The sequence below is a fragment of the Daucus carota genome, chromosome 2 (assembly GCF_001625215.2).
Source record: "Daucus carota subsp. sativus chromosome 2, DH1 v3.0, whole genome shotgun sequence".
NCBI lineage: Eukaryota > Viridiplantae > Streptophyta > Magnoliopsida > Apiales > Apiaceae > Daucus > Daucus carota.
This window is the reverse complement of record NC_030382.2, coordinates 9,740,553-9,760,179: the sequence shown is the minus strand read 5'-3', so window position 1 is coordinate 9,760,179 and position 19,627 is coordinate 9,740,553.

Sequence of the window (19,627 nt, the reverse complement as noted above, 5' to 3'; positions counted from 1 at the left end):
TGCCGGACGGAATTCCATAATTCCGGCCTCGTTGTTTGGTTCTTTGCAAGCTCAACCCTTAAACACACTTGTTTCTCATTTGTTTTTCTTAGTTTATGTTAACGGTAGCCCCTAAGAGCTAGCCGTGATTTTCGTAGTTGTAATAGATATCCCTATAATTGTGCTAAACGGTTCTGGGGGTGTTGTATCAATTCCTCTCACAACACTTTTTGGCGCTAGAAGGAGGGGGATTACTGATCTTAGAGAGGAGAGATGTCAGAAATTCCCGAAAACACCGAAAACCCCAAGACGCCGGAAGGCGCCACGCAAGATGAAAGCGATGTTCCAAGCGGGGAATTAACCCACGAGGAGATGAAGGCAAAAATGAAAAGAATGAGTAGGAGGATTGCCTCCTTGAAGAGAAAGTCAGCAAGGTCAAAAAAGGCTAGCAAGGTAACTCCCACCAAGCTAGATTTCGACGGAGAAGGCGGTAGGAAGGAGGGTGGCAACCCTGAGAAAGAAGCTAACCCCGAAATGGATGATAGAGAGCACTCGCAGGCTGCTAGTGTGTTCGACCGCCTTGGGAGGAAACTGACCGAGCAAGACTTGCGGCACAGGCTTGGCAACAAGGGCCCTAACGGGGATGGACCTGAAGGCTCGCAACATAGGGCTCCTCCCAGTCAGAGACATGAGAAGCCCGTGTCTGAAGCTCGGTCAAAGGATAAAAACCAAAGGCCGTCAAAGGTTATCTCCATTCATGACGATGAGGAAAGCTCAGGGTCGCACAATGACAATGAAATAAGCAAAAAGAAAGATCAGCCCCTAAATGATGACTATGAGGTTGCACTTGATGATGGGGATGATAAATGCAAGATGGAAGAACTGTTGGAAGCCCTAAAGAAGGTGAAAGCCGATAAGAAGTCGAAAGTCGAGCTTACCGTTAAGTCACCCTTTACTAAGAAGGTTAGGGAGTCACCCCTACCTCGTATCTACAGGGGGGTTGGCGACCTGCGATTTAACGGAACCACGGATCCCGTGGAGTATCTTAGCCGGTTTGACACTGAGATGGAGGTCTACCAGATTCCAGACCTCACAAAATGTCGCTTGTTGGCTGCAACCCTCAGGGATGACGCTCATCACTGGTTCAAGAGGCTTCCCGCTGATTCCATCAGTTCCTGGAGGAAAATGTGCGAACTGTTTGTGGGACAATTCAGGGCTTCCGTCACCTACGCCCCACCTGCCAACACTCTGGCTAATATTAAGCAAAAGGAACATGAGACACTAAGAGAGTATTTCAAGCGCTTCAACGCAGAGGTACCCCGGGTTAGGCCGACATCAAAGGAAACCCTGAAGAACTTCTTGATAGCGGGGGTAAGGCCTGGAACAGACTTTTGGAAGGAGTTGCAAGGGCGGGAGCCTGAAACCCTAGCTGACTTCTTTGCTAGGGCTGAACCCCATAAGGTGATCGAGGAATCCCTAGCTAAGTTGAAGAAGGAGTCAAAGTCTGAAAGCCGTAGCAGCTGGAAAAACAAGAGGGATAGGTCTTACAGCCCAGATAGGAGGAACACCTATAAGAGGAATCCCTACGTAAGGCCTGCTGGTGAAAAATCCTCGAGCCGAGATGGCAAGACCTCGCCCATTACCGTGAACACAACCAGCACGCAGGGCTTCGACAAGTCAAGGTTGACAATGAGAAAGACAAGAGAAGCGAGGTACCACGAATACACACCACTGACAGCTTCTATAGATCACATTTTTGAGGTCGGAGACAAGGCGAGACTCTTCCGGAAGCCCTTTCGAAGTGGACCCCCTGGAAAGAAAGATCAGGGGAAATATTGTGCTTTCCACGATTTGAATGGGCACGACACGGCGGAATGTGTCCATCTTAAAGACCACATAGAGGACCTAATCAGAACCGGGTACTTGACGGAGTTTGTAGCCCAAGAGGCTAAGAAGTATAAGGAAAAGAAAGCCGAAAGGACGAATAACCAAGAAGCCAGCCGCAACACTCGAGCTGGAAGTGTACGAATGATCATCGGAGGACCCTTCGTGGGAGGCCAGGGACGCAGTGCTATGAAGAGATATGTACGGGAAGCCCGAGGGCCGCCCTTAACCAATGTGTGCCATCTGTCTGAAAGGCCTCCCAAAATGTTCAAAGGGGAGACCATAGACATTACCTTCACTGAGGGGGATGCGCGCGCGGTACACCATCCTCATAGCGATGCCCTGGTGGTAACAGCCGTGATTGGAAATGTCAATGTACACAGGCTTCTTGTCGATAACGGAAGCTGTGTCAATATCTTGGCCTACACTGCGTACCAAAGAATGAAAATGGCGGATAAAGATATGATGGCTTGCTATAGTGAGTTGTACGGCTTCACGGGGAATGTCGTCCAGATTGTTGGAAGGGCAAGACTCCCGATCACCCTTGGAACAGAACCCCGGGCTACCACTCAAGTTGCGGAGTTCATGATAGTGAATGAAGACATCTCCTATAACGGGATCTTGGGCAGACCCATCTTAAGGGATATGCGGATCGTGACGTCAATCTACCACTTATCAATGAAGTTCCCAACCCCCAATGGGGTAGGATGTGTACGGGGATGTCAAGATGACTCCCGGGAATGCTACAGCAAGGCTTTGAGGGCCGCAGTAAAAGCCTGTAAAGAAGCCCAACAAATGGATGAAGACATCCCGGAAAGCAGTTACAAGCAAGTGGATATAGAAGAGGAACCCGAAACCAAGGCTCAGGGAAGGGTTTTAATAAAGTTTGTGAAAGCAACCTGCAACATGGTGATTATCGTGCAACATCCGGGGGAAGACCCTTATCTAGAAGCCTCGCATGCCGTGCATGAAGGGCTTGCACCCATGGATGCATTCCCAGTGAAGAATATTGATACAGCTGAAACCCTGGTTGAAGGGATTGTGGAAGATGTTACTGATAGTGACTTTGAAGGGGATGGTCAAAAGCGGCCCCAAAACAAAAGGCAAGAAAATGAGTGCGAGGCACCTTGTGACTTCAACAGTGCTATGGTAACCTACCAACTCGGAAACCAGACACGGCTTCCTGTTCATGAAATCCTGGGTACGCAACCCCAAGAGGGTGGCAACAAAGAGGTTACCGTTGAGATCGACCTCGACCCAAGGATGCCGGAAACCCAGGTGAAGACTGGAGCAGCTGAGGATACCCTGTCCATCTTGGTGGATGAGTCCGACCCCACTAAAGAACTAAAAATTGGGGAGCAATTGGGGCCGGACCTAAGGGAAACCCTGGCCGCATTCTTAAAGGATAATCTGGACGTCTTCGCTTGGAACCATTCGGATATGATCGGGATTCACCCGGAAGTCATGTGCCACCACCTCAATATTGACCCAGACAGAAAGGGAGTCAGACAGAAGAGAAGACCAATTAGTGGGGAAAGGGCTGCCGCTCTTCAAGAAGAGGTAGACCGACTATTGAAGGCATGCCTAGTGAAAGAAGCTTTTTACCCCACATGGCTAGCAAACCCAGTGTTGCTGAAGAAACCTAACGAAAAGTGGAGAACTTGCATAGACTTTACTGATCTGAACAAGGCTTGCCCTAAGGACAGCTTCCCGCTCCCTCGAATTGACCAATTGGTGGATTCCACTGCGGGGCATGCACTGTTAAGCTTCATGGATGCCTACTCGGGCTACAATCAAATCCCCATGTTCGAGCCAGATCAGGAACATGCCTCCTTCATCACTGACGGAGGGCTTTATTGCTATATAGGCATGCCGTTTGGTTTACTAAATGCTGGGGCTACATATCAAAGGCTCGTCAACAAGATGTTTAAGGACCAGATCGGGAGAACAATGGAAGTGTACGTGGATGACATGCTAGTTAAATCAAAGGAAGTTTATGATCATGTTACACACTTATCAGAAATGTTCGACATATTGAGGGATTACAGGATGAAGTTGAATCCCCAAAAATACGTATTCGGGGTTGAATCCGGCAAGTTCCTGGGCTTCATTGTCAATCACAGGGGAATCGAAGCTAACCCTGCGAAGATCAAGGCCTTAATTGAAATGAGGTCGCCTAGGAATGTAAAAGAGGTGCAATGCCTTACAGGCCGGGTTGCCACCCTAAACCGGTTTATCTCAAAATCCTCAGATAAATGTAGAGAATTTTTTGCAGCCATAAAAAAGGGGCAAAAATTTGAATGGACGACAGAATGCGAGGCTGCCTTCCTGAAGCTGAAGGAGCAGCTTGGAAGCCCGCCACTGTTGGCAAAACCAACGGAGGGTGAAGCCTTAATCCTTGGACTAGGGGTTTCCGAGTTCTCAATTAGCGCTGTCCTGATCAAGGAGGAAGAGCAAGCCCAACAGCCGGTATATTATGTGAGCAAAAGATTACTTGACGCTGAAACCCGTTACTCAAACATGGAGAAGTTAGCCTATGCACTAATTTTGGCTTCTCGCAAACTAAGGCCCTACTTCCAGGCTCACAAGATTGAAGTGCGAACATCCTTCCCCCTCAGAGAAGTTTTACACAAGTCAGAAGCCTCTGGCAGAATTATGAAGTGGGCGGTTGAGCTAGGCCAATTTGATATAGAATACAGGCCAAGAACCGCAATTAAGGGGCAAGCACTAGCTGACTTCATCCTAGAGTTTCCACCCACCTTCGAAGTTGAAGGGATGGAGTGTGTACCTGAGCCTCAGTCTCCGATAGCCATACCCGAGAATTGTTCCCCTTGGTGGAACTTGTACGTCGATGGGGCTGTCAATGGAAATGGGGCCGGGGCTGGCATCGTCCTAGTCAGTCCGGAAGGCCATAAGCTGCGAAGCTCCATTCATTTCGACTTTAAATCCACCAACAATGACGCAGAGTATGAAGCCCTAATAGCTGGGCTGAAGCTAGCCTTGGACATGAGGGTGGAAAATATGAATGTTTACAGTGATTCTATGTTGGTAGTCTGGCACATCCGAGGTGGCTTCCAAGCTAGGGGTCCCCGTACTGATCTCTATATGCGGTATGCCCAGGAATTAATTAGAAAATTCAGGGAAATCAAGCTAGAGCAAATACCAAGATCTGAGAATGCAGATGGAGATGCCTTAGCCAAATTGGGCTCTCAGAGGGATGCACACATGCTTGGGGTGATCCCCCTCGAAATCCAGTATCAACCTAGCATTCCCAAAATTGAAGTCATGGACGTTGAAGTTGATGAGTCTGACCTTTGGACAACTCCAATCCATGAATACATAGCCAACGGAACCCTGCCTACAGACAAGGATGAGGCCAGGAAATTGAGGTACAAGGCAGCCCAGTATGTAATTTATGATGGAATCCTTTACAAAAGGGGATTCAATCGGCCCCTCCTCAGGTGTGTTGCTGGGGTAAGATGTGAATACATTATGCGCGGGTGCATGAAGGAATTTGTGGGAATCACTCGGGGGGTGCCTCCCTCGCTCACAAAATCCTCCGTTAAGGCTACCACTGGCCTACCCTCCACAAGGATGCTCATGCCTTCGCCAAGGCCTGTGACAGTTGCCAAAGGTTCTCTAATACAAACAAGAGCCCTGCGGTACCCCTGAAGACCCTGACAAGCCCCTGGCCGTTTGCTGTTTGGGGTATAGATCTGATCGGTGAATTACCAAAAGGGAAAGGAGGGGTGAAATACGCAGTCGTGGCTATAGACTACTTTACTAAATGGGCTAAGGCTGAACCCCTGGCTTCCATCACTGCAAGGAAGCTAGTAGACTTCGTTTATCGAGCAATCGTCTGTCGATACGGGGTTCCCTACAAGCTCATATCAGACAATGGGAAACAGTTTGATAGCAATGAGATGATGAATTTCTGTGAACACCTTGGCATAAAGAAAGGCTTTTCCGCAGTGTGCCACCCTCAGAGTAACGGTCAGACAGAAGCCGTCAACAAAATTATTAAACACACCCTGAAAGCCAAACTGGAAGAGAAAAAAGGCTGCTGGCCAGAAGAACTCCCTATGGTGTTGTGGTCTTACAATACAGCGCCAAGGTCTACCACTGGCGAAACCCCGTTCACCCTAACATACGGGTGTGAAGCTATGGTTCCCGTGGAAGTTGGTGCAGGATCTTTTCGAAGGGATAACTATGACCCTGAGAACAATGAAGTCAATCACAGGCTCTACCTAGATCTGATTGAAGAAGTAAGGCATACGGCTCAGCTAAAACTCGCTGCGTATCAACAGAGGACCCGTAAGTATTTTGATAAGAAAGTGAGGGCTCAACCCCTCAAAGCGGGAGACCTAGTTCTCAGGAAAATGATGCCCAACATGAGGGTTTCCGCTCATGGAGCCTTCGGTGCAAAATGGGAAGGCCCATACATCATCAAAACTGTGCTTTGGGAAGGTACCTATCACCTCACAGACATGGATGGAAGACTCATACCACGGGCATGGAACGCCCAACAATTAAAGAGGTATTACCAGTAGCTTCACCCGGGTAGTATTTCTGTAGGCTTCGGCTTAAGGGTCAGGACAATAAAGGCGGTTTATTAGTTGTAATCGCTATGCTTTTAGGAAAATTATCAGGCTACTATTTGCTTTATTTGCTAGGATGCTCGGGGGGTAGTGTCGTTACACCCCCCAAAATTATGCTATGTCAACTTTTTACCATGTGATTCAATAAAATTTCGCAGCTTTCCGTTACAAAAATGTCGTATATGCTTGCTTGCTTACTGTGATTGTTAGTTGAATACTTCGTGTATGCTTTAAAAGGTATTTAGGTTTCAATTGCATCTAGTTCTTCACCATAATTAAAAATTATGTTAAAGAACTCGGGGGGTAGTAGTAGGCATATCATTAACATTACTTAGCTTAAATTTGAAATTGGAAATCAAAAACACCAAAACTCAACAACTTGGCGGCACTAACTGGAAGGAAAGCTTATCAAAGCTTTCAAGGCTAAAGCTTTTCAAGCTTTCAAGGTTTTGGGCTAACAGTAGCCCTTCAAGGTTTAAAGCTTATCAGAGCTTTCAAGGCTAAAGCTTTTCAAGCTTTCAAGGTTTTGGGCTAACAGTAGCCCTTTAAGGTTTAAAGCTTATCAGAGCTTTCAAGGCAAAAGCTTCTCAAGCTTTTAAGGTTTTGGGCTTACAGAAGCCCTTCAAGGTTTAAAGCTTATCAAAGCTTTCAAGGCTAAAGCTTTTCAAGCTTTCAAGGTTTTGGGCTAACAGTAGCCCTTCAAGGTTTAAAGCTTATCAGAGCTTTCAAGGCAAAAGTTTCTCAAGCTTTCATGGTTTTGGGCTAACAGTAGCCCTTCAAGGTTTAAAGCTTATCAAAGCTTTCAAGGCTAAAGCTTCTCAAGCTTTCATGGTTTTGGGCTTACAGAAGCCCTTCAAGGTTTAAAGCTTATCAAAGCTTTCAAGGCTAAAGCTTTTCAAGCTTTCAAGGTTTTGGGCTTACAGTAGCCCTTCAAGGTTTAAAGCTTATCAAAGCTTTCAAGGTTTCAAGCCTATCAAGGCTTTCAAGGCAAAACCTTATCAAAGCTTTCATGGTTTTAGGCTTACAGTAGCCCTTCAAGGTTTAAAGCTTATCAAAGCTTTCAAGGTTTAAAGCTTATCAAAGCTTTCAAGGCAAAAGCTTATCAAAGTTTTCATGGTTTTGGGCTTACAGTAGCCCTTCAAGGCTAAAGCTTATCAAAGCTTTCAAGGTCTCAAGCCTATCAAGGCTTTCAAGGTCTCAAGCCTATCAAGGCTTTCAAGGCTAAAGCTTATCAAAGCTTTCAAGGTTTCAAGCCTATCAAGGCTTTCATGGCAAAAGCTTTTCAAGCTTACAAGGTTTTGGGCTTACGGTAGCCCTTCGAGGTTAAAGCTTGTCAAAGCTTTTAAGGTTCAAAGCTTTTCAAGCTTACAAGGTTTCGGGCTTACGGCAACCCTACAAGGTTGAAGCCTATCTAAGCCCTTAAGGCTTATTTGGTGGAATTACTACAAGGCTTACTTTGTGGAATTAGCTCGGAGCTTAATTACACTTGGAGATTATTCTAAAAAAAACATACATCTGGGGATCACTTTAAGGCTAACGCCCAAGGATATCTTTCGAGGTTCACACTTGGGGCTCACGGGTAAAGCCCCAACGCCAAGCTCTCACATAAGGTCAAGCTTACCTATCCTTGGGTGGATTGTTAAAGATTAAGTACTCTTACACTATCAACGTGCATCCTCAAAGAAGGAGACAATCCTGATGAACAAAGTCTCAAGGGTCGCGACCCCCAGAGATTGAACTATATATACATTTCCGATACAAGGGTTATCCCTGTAGTCGTTTTTTCTACCTGCATGGAAGGGTTAGGCGACAAACACAGTAATATCAAAGGAAATACAGCAATAGTGGAAGAAGTACAAGAAATGCGCGCAAGTGAAGAAGCGAAAGCAGTTACATGGAAAATTAATATGTACTGCAAAGGAAATTCCTCCCCGCACCAACAGGGGGAGGCCCTTGCAGTATTAAAAAATATCTTGCGGAGCATTCTGAGGTGCCCGCACCCTCATCCAAAATATCAAATTCGTGACGACAAGCGCCACGCACAAATTCAGGATAAACAAAAAATAAAAGTTTGATTAACTAAGAGGAGGGAAGATCAAGGAGCAACAGGGGAGGAGGAGCCCTTCTCGTCAGCAGCGAGGATGTCTTGCGGAGCCTGGGTTGCCACTAGGGTTGCAGCTGGAACCCCTTCCGGGGGCGTCACCTCAGTTCCCGCAGAGATCGGCTCTACGGGCTTAGGCTCGCCTTCAGCAACAACCCTCTTTTCAGTACCATCCCCGGAGAAACCTTGGGAAGTCGCCGGAACCTTCTCCTGGCCAGCACAATCTTCGGCCTTCGCCTCCTCCAGGGCTACCGCAGCATCGGGCCCCAACTTGGCCCAATCGTTGTCAGGGAAGAAGCGGTAGGCCGATTTCACGCAGTCCTTGACCCCTGCGGCAACTCCGGCCTCAAAAACGGCGGCCTCCCGCTCCTTCCTCGTCGCCTTTGCAGCAACGGCAGCCTCCTGCAGCTCCTTCACCTGGACCTCCAGCTTTTTGACCATTTTCCCAAGGCCATCAGCCTCCTCCTCCAAGGAACGCCTCACGGCATTCTCCTTCCTCCTCTCCTCACGGACTTTGGCTTCAGCCTCCTTCAGCTCCTGGTTGGCCTTTCGCACAAGATCCCTGTCTTTGACAGCGGAAGCCAGGTCCGCCTTATCCTGCTTCAAATCCACCCTCATCGTCTCATTGACCCGGGCTGTATCAGCAACATGCTCCCCCATCTTCAGATCGAGGAACAGGCTCTTGGCGTTGGCCACCGCCTTGTCACGGGTGGCCTCGGCTATCGAAAGCCAGTCCCACTCCTAAATGGTAGCCTCAGAGACCTGGTCAGAGAGCATTCGCTGAAAGAGCTGAGTCTTTTGAGAGGAGGAAGCGGGAGAGCTGCGGGCCAGGGTTAACCTGGGCTTCTTGCTTGTACGGCCTTCGGCTGAAGACCCCGCCTCCGCAGTCTTGGAGGGCTCCCGCTTGCGACCCCCGGAGGAGGCCTTCTTCTGCTCTAGAGAGGGAGAAGGGAGCGGGGACACCGGCTTCGCAGGAATAGGAGCCTGCGAACTGGAGGCCTCTCCGAAGAGGTCCTCATACTTGGTGGAGCGCTTGACAAACCTGGGAATATTGGCAACCATATCTGCAGAAGGAAACAAGGAGAAATAGTCAGAAACTACGCAATTAATGATGGGGAAACTACAGAATGCAAGCATAGCAGATGGCATAAGCGTTATAAAGCATGCAGGAGATATAACAGGAAATCTACAAAGCAAATATCATATAAGGAAAACAAGTTCAAGGGTGCAAGCTAAGAGGAAACCTGGGCTTCCCGTCGCCTCCACATCTGCACCCCCCTCGTCAACGGGGGATGCATCTACCACCGTAGTGGAAAAACCGAGCCTCTCCAGATTCTCTGGAGTAAGCAGGCTGGAGCCATCACCTAGCTCGGTGGATAGCCCCAACACGTGCTTGGCCCTCTCAAGGGACTCTCCCGCCAAAGGAGTCTGCACTGGCATGTCTACAACAAATACAAGCATAAGGAAACTAAACGGGAACCCCAAAGGGCTAAACAAGACAATGAACAAGGGGAAAACTGGCTTACTAGGGGAGAGATTGAAGTCCTTTCTGTAGACTGGGCAGTCGTAGCAGTAAAGGAAGAGCTTCTGCCAGTCTGACATCGACTGACGGTTACCCTTGATGCCCTTCTTGTGATGGGTATTCCAGGCAGTGAGGTAGAAGAACCCTGGGGTCCTCCCAGTAAGTTTCAGCTGGAAGAACCAACCCAACATCAAGGCAGACATCCTCACCCCATGGTGGATGTCATAGAGGATGTAGAGGCAGACCGCCATGCGGTAGGAGTTGGGGGTGAGCTGCATGGGGGAGACCTCATAGAAGTCCAAGACCTCTAGGATGAAAGGATGGAGGGGGAGAGACAAGCCCAGCCTGAAGAACTGGGCGGAAAGCACGACTTTGGGGTAGCCAGTGCCCGGCTTGAGGGTGTCGAAGCGGTGACACCTCTCTCCTGGTTTCGGGATCCCCAGGGTGCAGCCAGGGTTGAAGGACTCCAAGAGGGACTGCAGCCTCGCAGGAGTCATGATGGAGTCCATGTGCTCGCAAGCCAGGACTACAGCTGGAGGCTCGATCACCTCCACGGAAGCCTCAGCCTCCCGTTCAGCCTCCTCGGGGCTCCCCTCGAGGGCTTCAGCAGCAGGGTCCAGCGGGAGGCTCGGGGTCATATCCGCCTGGCTGGACTCAGAGGTGGTCCAGTTGAGCTCCTTCACCACTAAGCTGCGCCTGGAGCGGGTCCTGGATCTAACCCCCAAACTTGGCTGAGCAGGCTGAAGGTCCAGGCTAGGAGAGGATCCCGCGTCAACTACGACAACGGGAGCCTTGCTTGTGGCAGACTGAGAAGAGTGTGAGGACATGGATCCTTGAGACATTTACAAGAGGAAAGGATGGGTTAACGAAAGGACACAGCAAGATGCGAAGAGGTCGAAAGAAAGAAAAACAAAAAGGGAGAAGGAGAAAGGGTTTGCGGAAGACTGGGCTACAAAGGTGGAGCCCTACGGGTGCGAAGAAGGAATGAAAAGGCTTCAGTTGGAGCCCTAAAGTATAAGGGGACTACATCCCTCACAGGAAGCAGCACAGGCCACGGAGGACGGTTCATCTTCTTCGGGAAGCCCAACAAGGGACCCGGAGCGGGAAACCTAATCCTAACCCTAACCTCAACCACAACAATCATGCCCAATCGCAATCCTAAGCTACCAGCTAAGCAAGTACAGCAAGCAAATCACGCCGACAATGCATTCAAAGCAGATAAAGGGCACGAGAAGGGGGTTCGATTGTAAAAGAGGGGTTCCCCCTGGAGGCAATTGGGAACCTAGGGTTTACAATCTAGGGCTATGATCATGGCCTCAAAGCAATGCAACAACACCAAGGACGATAACCCAGTTGGGAAACAATCAGGGCCTAATTGGAGTCAATTAAAACCAGTGGTGTGTGTACATTCAAAGAATTAGTGTGTGCATTCGGTTATACAAGCATGCAGAGCAAATTAGCAGTTTAATCGGCCGGGCATAATGACATCAAGCAAGGCGAAGGTGGGTGTGTGCACGCATACCGAGGTGAACGATTGAAAAGCAGAAAAGAGACAAACAGGCATGGATCATATAAACATTTAGTTGCAGACATGGCGAAAATGCGATTGGAAAAAAAAAACGAAGACGGAAGTAAGGGGGCATACCTTTGGTTGGAAGTCGGTGAGTGTCGGAGAAGAAAACGCCGGAGAAGGAGAGCAAGTTGCGCCTGGGAGTGCTTCGGTGGGAAGAGAGAGTGTGAAGTGAAGTGTTTAAGAGATAAAAAGAAAAGTGGAACAAGGCTGTGTGTAGGTGTATATATAGCAGTGAGAAGTGGGGAACAGCTACGCCAGGTGGCGTGCCGTGACTGGCCTGGCGTGTGGTTGGCTTTGATGATGCAGGGCTTCCCGAGGCCTAGGTGGGTGGCTGAAGAGGTAGAGGCATGCTAGGACTCTACGGCTGCACCATCTATTTAGGGGATTTTCTGTTACAATTCAAATCAATTGGAATTTAAATTAAACCCCGAAATATTTGGGATTAGCCTTATCACAAGCTGACGTGACACGCGCGGGAAACTGAAAAGGTGTAGCAAAAATTTCGGAAGCTCGAGCAGATTTTTGGAAGATAATTTTAATTATTTTGGGAATAAATATTCAAGGCTTGCGGTGGTTATAGTGAATTAATCCAATTGGTTTTATAATTACGTGTGGAAGTGTATCTGAATTATTTCATGTTTCTTACACCGGGCTGCGCCCACGTAAGCTTAGAAATAATTTACGACTAACCTCTAACGTAACTCAAGGGCTTACAGCTGGATGATGGAGGGTTACCGTTTTTAGGTTCCTCTCGTATTTAATACTTCAAGGAACCGGGGGGTAGTTGTTGTGCCATAAAATCTCCCTGGGCTTATTTTATAGCCCATCATATTATTTGGGCTTCATTTGGGCTTATTGGAATCATTCGGTTAAGGATAATGGGCTTCACCATGGCTGGGTGAATCATTGAAGGTGTACAAGAAGGTATATGGACTTGCATTGGAAGCACAATGAAGACTGCCATCAGAACGGGGTTGCACCTGAAGGCGCTTTAGGGGTTACCGCTAAGTGTATCCTGGCTTGCAGTTATGGGGCTGCAGTTAGGAGATGCCGCTGGCAGGGCTTCCGCCGCCTGGGCAGAACGACAGGCAGACTCCAAACATGACTCTTCTTCCTTGTTTCTAGGAGGACGAATTGGAAGTATATTGGGAATATATCAGCTGCTATTTATCTACGAATTAAGGGAAAAATACATCTATTATAGAGATAATTACAATGGGTGGAGATAATTCAAGAATATTCGGATAATCATGCAAGATGAAGGCTTCAAGTGACCTGCTTGGAGTAGGATACCTCTGGAGATGAATTTCATATTGCATAAGAACACATCCTAGTCCCTTGTGAGATGAATCACTATAAATCACAAAAAGTTCATGTCTCGTCAGGTAAGATTAACACGGCGGCCATTGTAGTCGCTTTTTTGATTCCTGAAACTCTACTCGCACTTAGTCCAACAAACTTCTCTTCTTTCCTAATCAACTTGGTTAAAGGATAAAAATATTATGAATAAATATAACAACAAACTTATCCAAATATTTCTTAAATACCTTATTCATAAGATCCATAAATGCTGTAAGTGCAATATTAGTCAATTCGAAAGGCATCTCTTAAGAACTCATGATGTTCATGTCGGGTCGTAAATGCCGTCTTAGGTACATTTTTAGGTCTGATCCTTAATTGATGGTATTCAGATCTCAAGTCTATCTCATAAAAGTAAGATGATTCCTTCAATTGGTCAAACAAATCATCAACCCTAGATAAAGGGTTTTTTTTAATTCCCGATAAGCTATGTGACATCCTTCAAATCCGGGAGTTTGGATCTGACATCACCATATAACATCTTCTTAAAACACTTTCTCAAACAACTATATTTTTGAAAAGAACAAAATCAAAGGATTTGAATTCTGAGCATTTTGAAAAGAACTCAAAGGAAATAAGAAATTTTAAAACTTTCTTTGAAGTCTTTCACAATGGTAATCACCGATCAATGAGTTTTCAAAATCGCTTTCATTTGAAGTAAAAAAGATGATTAGGAGATCAATTATGATCAACTGAACTAAGTGTTGCGTGTCTAAATTAAGACACTACTAAAGGTTGTTAACCTTCTTGTAATCACAACACACACAAGTGATGGCGTCCCATCCAACTCCTATCACACAGACAGGTATACCTTGTGTCCCATATAAGTAGGGTTGTTCATCCCAATCGGATTGAAAAATATCAAGGAAATAAGATTTTCTCAAAGATTTATTTTGAACGGTTATCTCACAACTTGGACAAACTTGATCTACTATAATTACTTCCCAGTCAGCTATTTCTATATCACATTAGACTCTTTTATAACTTACTTAGCTTCCCGCCAATATTCAGCCTCTTCATTAAGCATATAAGCATCAAAGATAGTTTTCTTATCCTCTTCCGTGCCAACTATTTCAAATGTCTTCTTTATTTCTCTTAGCCATAGCTTGGCCTCAAAGGGATCTACAGTCCCTTTTCCTCTGGGGTTCCAACTATGGTAAGTACTAAACACATAGTTTACCCCACACATTCACAACTAAGAATCCAAATATCCCCTAGACCTCTTTTCTAAATTAAAGTCAGACTAGTCTAAAATCTTAATCATATTTTCGCCGATACTCGAACCTACAGCTCTGATACCACCTGTGACGCCCCCGGCCCGGGATGACCTCAGCAACCCGACCCGGGGGTGCCATTCTACTGAACAAGCCGAACTATATCTTCATAATCTCAAACTTGATGTAACTTAAAGGCATATTTTACCTTACATCAGAGGCTTACATCACTCTTCTTAAAGTTCACAAATATTTCTTAAATACATAATACTTCTACTAAACTTCTACTTGCAAATCCAACCAAGTCTAGCCCTTCGGTTCATCACAGTTTTACACTTGCCTGATTATCCTTCTCCAGGATTCTTCCCTGTAAAGTTAGTACATAAAAAAAGATGAGCTCATAAAGCTCAGTAAGCATATACGTACATTTCAACTGAATTTTATTCACAAAACTTGGTGAACCAAATCAATATTTCATCAGAGTCATCAAAATAGTTTCACGCATCAAGATGAGTATGAGTATTCAAGCATGTTCACAAGTTCACACATTCTACTGTTGGGGATCCCGGCCAGCTAAACAATTGGTTTAGCTTTCCTTCCCGAAGGAAGTATCACACTACTTCACAAAGGAAGCATCACACACAGAACAAATGTAAGAATACTCATTTCTCATCAGAAAATCATCAAAACAATGTTCGCCAAAACATCATAAAATATTACCAGTGAAGGGTACAGTATATACTTACAGTGCACCGCGTTCCAATTTAAGTTGAATAATTAGGCTCGTCTTCCAGATAATCAATCTTCTATGTCACAAATAATAAATTTAGAATCTTATCTTAAAATGACGACCTCGTAAAATCTACTTATAATTCCTCATTTACTGCTACTTAGATCGATTCTCATTTATTATTCTCTTATTATTGATTTAAGTAAAATATTCTTTACTAACTCATGTTACTATCCCAAAAGTCTCATTTTTTTAAATTATTCCTTTTATTCACTTATTAACTAAATCTACCAATTTAAGTTGCTATTTATTAATCGACCAAAATATAAATTTATTTAATATCTCTCGAACCGAAAATTAGGCTTCATGATTAAATCCGAAATATTATTTACTTAAACTTTCATGTTTTACACTTTTACTAATTCGATCATTTAACCCCTCAAATTAATTAAACACTAATTTGCAATATTCTAACCAATCAGAAGATGCCACGTCATCATCTTCTCCAACACATCCATCTAGTTTCTCTCTCCGCGAAGTCAACACTCATGGCCAAACTTTGACCAAGCATTACCCTCTCATTTTTCATCCAAATCATGTGATTCAAGAGTCCATTCCATCTATTTTTTCACAAGGAATCCATATATGAATTTTATTTTACAATCCGACATCAAATAAATACCCAGCAGATTGTTTATCAGAACTATTTATACTTAATTACTAAACTGCCCCTACACTCATCTCCCTCATCTCTCTTTTTTTCTTTCTGCCCAGCAAACACCATCGTCGGCCGGAGGAGTCTCCGGCGCACCTCCGTCAACTCTTCCTCTCCTCTCCAACCTCTCTCTCATTTTCCGACACCCACACTCGACATATACACAATCACACACCCACACACCACTCTTCTCCACCCTCCCCTCGTCGTTCTTCTCTCCTGCCGCCGTGGCTCCGTCGGCGACGCCGACGTGAGCTCCGGCCGGACTCCCCCCATCGCACCTCTCAGCCACTCTTCATCCCCAATCAAGCAAGCCCCCATTCTTAATTAACCAACAGCCATCAATTGAAAAAAAAGCCCCAAAATTCTTTATTATGAACCCTAACCCAGCTTTTCATTTTATTAAAGAGAAATTGGTTCTGCTCAATAAATGCGTATGTTGATATGTACACCATTAGTAAATATTAATGAAAGAAAACAGTGTCCTACCATAGATATAGTCTAGACTATTTAAATGAATATTGTGTGTTTAAGGGAGAGAGTGATTACCTTATTTGATGAAACAGAAAACTTAATGCTTCTTTCCAAAATTACGGACTAGCCTCTGTTTTCCACAATTCCCTCACTCACTTTGCAAAAGAAAACACCGCTTGTCTCTTGTTCTTCTGCGTTTATACTACAATTTAATTGTAATTATCTCTCTAATTAATCCATAAATTATTCCTAATTATCCTCTGCTTAGGCCCCAAGTCAAATTACTTAGGCACCAAGTAATTTGCTTGCAGGTAAAGCAACGAGACTGAAAAAAATACTTACCCCTCGACTTATTTATTCTTGTATCGGTTCTTGTTAGGCCGAATAAACTCACTATATATGATAATATAGAGAACACAATCCAAGACAAACACAAGTATAAGAGAATAACTCAATAAACTCTTATTCACAAATCACAGTAGCTTACAAATAATCTCTTAGTGATTTATATCTTATCACTAAGAGCTGCTAGGTTACACGAATGATATTCAATTGATAACTCCTCTAGAGTAAACCCTAAGCTGTGTTTATATACACAGTTACATGATATCTACTGATTGATTTATAATTATCTGCTTCCTAAAATAATCTAATCAGTAGCTATCCTTCTGCTGTCCTGATCTGCACAATCTCTCTTGATCTTTATCTTCCTTATTTAGTCAGATATGCTCCTGAAAATCAGCCGCCTACAAACTCTGATCATCGCTTAAACTCGGATCCAGCTGTCAGTCGTTAAACTCTGATTTTCAGCTAAACTCTGATATTTGCTTCTGCACACTAAACAAGTTAGATACCTGTGACATCATCAAATATGTAACAATCTCCCCCAACTTGTGCATTAGACAGAATGAACAAGTTCTATATATTTACTGATGATGTCAAAAACAATCAAGGACAAATGCATGAAGTAACTAATCTGCATAAATAAATTAACACTTATAGAGTAGGCAGAACTAATTACAACTTACAGAACATAGCAGAACTAATTATCCAATCAGTCTATATCCATAGCTCTCCTTAACAAACTTGGTAATCAGATCTTCTTCAATTTGTTTCAGAGTTTGTATCATTTGAGCTTTGACAGTCTTTAACTCTTCATCTTCATCTCCTGTCTGGTATATAGCTGATCTCAAGGCATTAGCCTTGCTTCTCTTCATGGCTTCTCCAAGCTGAATGACTCTAGGCCTGTCTGCTTCATTATTATAACCCAAGATTCTGGTATTTGCAATAGTCTCCATCACAGAGCTATTCTTTTCCATGCTAATTTCAGAACCATCATCTTGAGCTATTTGTGGATATATTCATCATCAGACTTTACTCCATAGAATCTTCTCTTTTCACTGATTGTTCTCTTCATCAGATCTGACCACCTCTGAGTAGCTTCATTCTTGATCTCTAACATGTAGTGAAAATGTTCCAGCTCTCTCAGAGATTTCAGCAATAAATCAGCTTCTGATATTCTATACACTCTGCAGATTCCAGAAATATAGCAATCTTTTCTTTATCTTCTGGCCCATCATGAGTGTCCATCAAAATCTGTACTGACTCAACTTTGTCAAGATCCTTCTGTGTAACAGCTTCTCCTACTTTTTCAGTCAGGGGATAAGGATCTCTGAAAGTAGTTGCTGAGCCTGTTTGAATCTTTTCTTTTCTGTGACCAAGACCAGTTGTGTCATAAGCTTCTTTCCCTCTGGTGCCATGAGTTCTTACTCTGGTGAGCATTGAGCTTTCCTTGTATAAATTTGTACCAAGACTCCCATATAAACTCTTTTTCTTCTGATCACCTTGAGTCTTCTCAGAGTTAACTTCAACAAAGAAGCTTTAGTATCTTCAATCTTTTCTTTAGTTATTGGAGCTTTAACTTGAGCATTGTCAGAGGTTAAAGTTATCTCAGGACTTGATTTGGATCACCTTTTCTTCTTCTGACCAATCCAACTTCCTTTTCTTCTGGTTGCTCAGATACATTTGTCATTACATGCACACTCTTACTCAGTTTGACCATCCTCTTTGTAGGATTCTCTGGTGCTAATGTAATTACTGATTTCTTTGCATAGTAGGAACTGAAGGAAACTATATCAACTGGTTTCTTACCTTTGTCTTTTGAGTCAGACTCAGGCAGAGTTTGAGTTTGAGATCTGGTTCTTGGTCTATTGATGTCAGTGTAATTCACCTCACTTATTTACTATTCCCTTTTGCTTTGGAATCTTCTGTTTCTGAGAGGAATCAGTAATCTGTCTTTGTTCATCAGATTTGTTTGCTGATCTTCTCTTCTCAGCAGCCAATCTTTCTTCTTCAAGTCTGATGGCCTCAATATCTACTCCTGGATTTTCTTTTTCAAAAGATTTCCTTGCCATGGCTTCATCAATTGCTTGCAAGGAAGGAGATTTATAGAAGAGAGTGGTTTCTCTGCTCTGAACTTCAGAGTTGACAAAATTTCTGAGACTCAGGGTCTCTCAGCTTCAATCAGCTTTTCAGCTTCAGCAACCAATGTTTCTTTCTTCTTTTCCACTTCAGAGTTCACAAGACTCTATCTCTTTAGATATAGCATCTGAATCTCTGACTGCTTTGCTTATACTCTGAGCTTGAGTTTACAACAGTCAATTCCAAGGATTTCTGTTTTTGAGCTCTGGGTGGTCTATCAGAGCTTGCTGCTTCTTTACTGTTCTTCTTTGTTTTCTTTGATCGGCAGCAGCTTTTGCTGTTTGCTCATCAGCTTTTGCGTTTGCTCATCTCCCCTTTTTCTTCCTCATCATCATCTGGATTTTTCCTTTTCATTTGTGATCAGGTTTGGCATTTGTCTTTGGATGTTTTCTCCCCCTTTTGACATCAGCAGAGGTGAGGAAACCTTGTACCAGCTGTGCCACAGAAGCACTCAAATCTGCCAGAGTATTAATTCATTGAAGCCTGAGTTGCTTCAATAGAGGTAAGTCTGTCTTCAACAGAAGGTGATGTGATTCTGCACATCCTGTTTATTATAAGACAAGTGGCAAATTTTCCTTCTGACAGGCTCAGAGAATGGAATTGGAGAACTTGGAAACCGCAGGAGCTATAAAAGGAGTGGATTCCCTGACTGGTGACAGTGCCTTAACTGGGGAATCAACCCTTTCTGGTGTAGTTTCTCTGACTGGCTCAGAGATTAGTGAGTGTAGACCAGGAGCTTGAATGGGTGTTGATGTGACTTCTGTGCCTTCATCATCATCAATATCTGCAAGAAAAAACACTCAGAGTATGTGCCTCTAGAGCTTCAGTAGCTTCCTCAGAGTTCTCTGCCATGGGAATCTCCTGAGCAGGAGCTGCAACAATATCATCAGGTTGAACCAGAGAATCTTGGATTAACTGGAGGACCATTGCTATTTGTGCATCCTCTGATTTACTAGGAGCATCAGAGGATTTTTCTGATATATCAGTATCAGCTGCA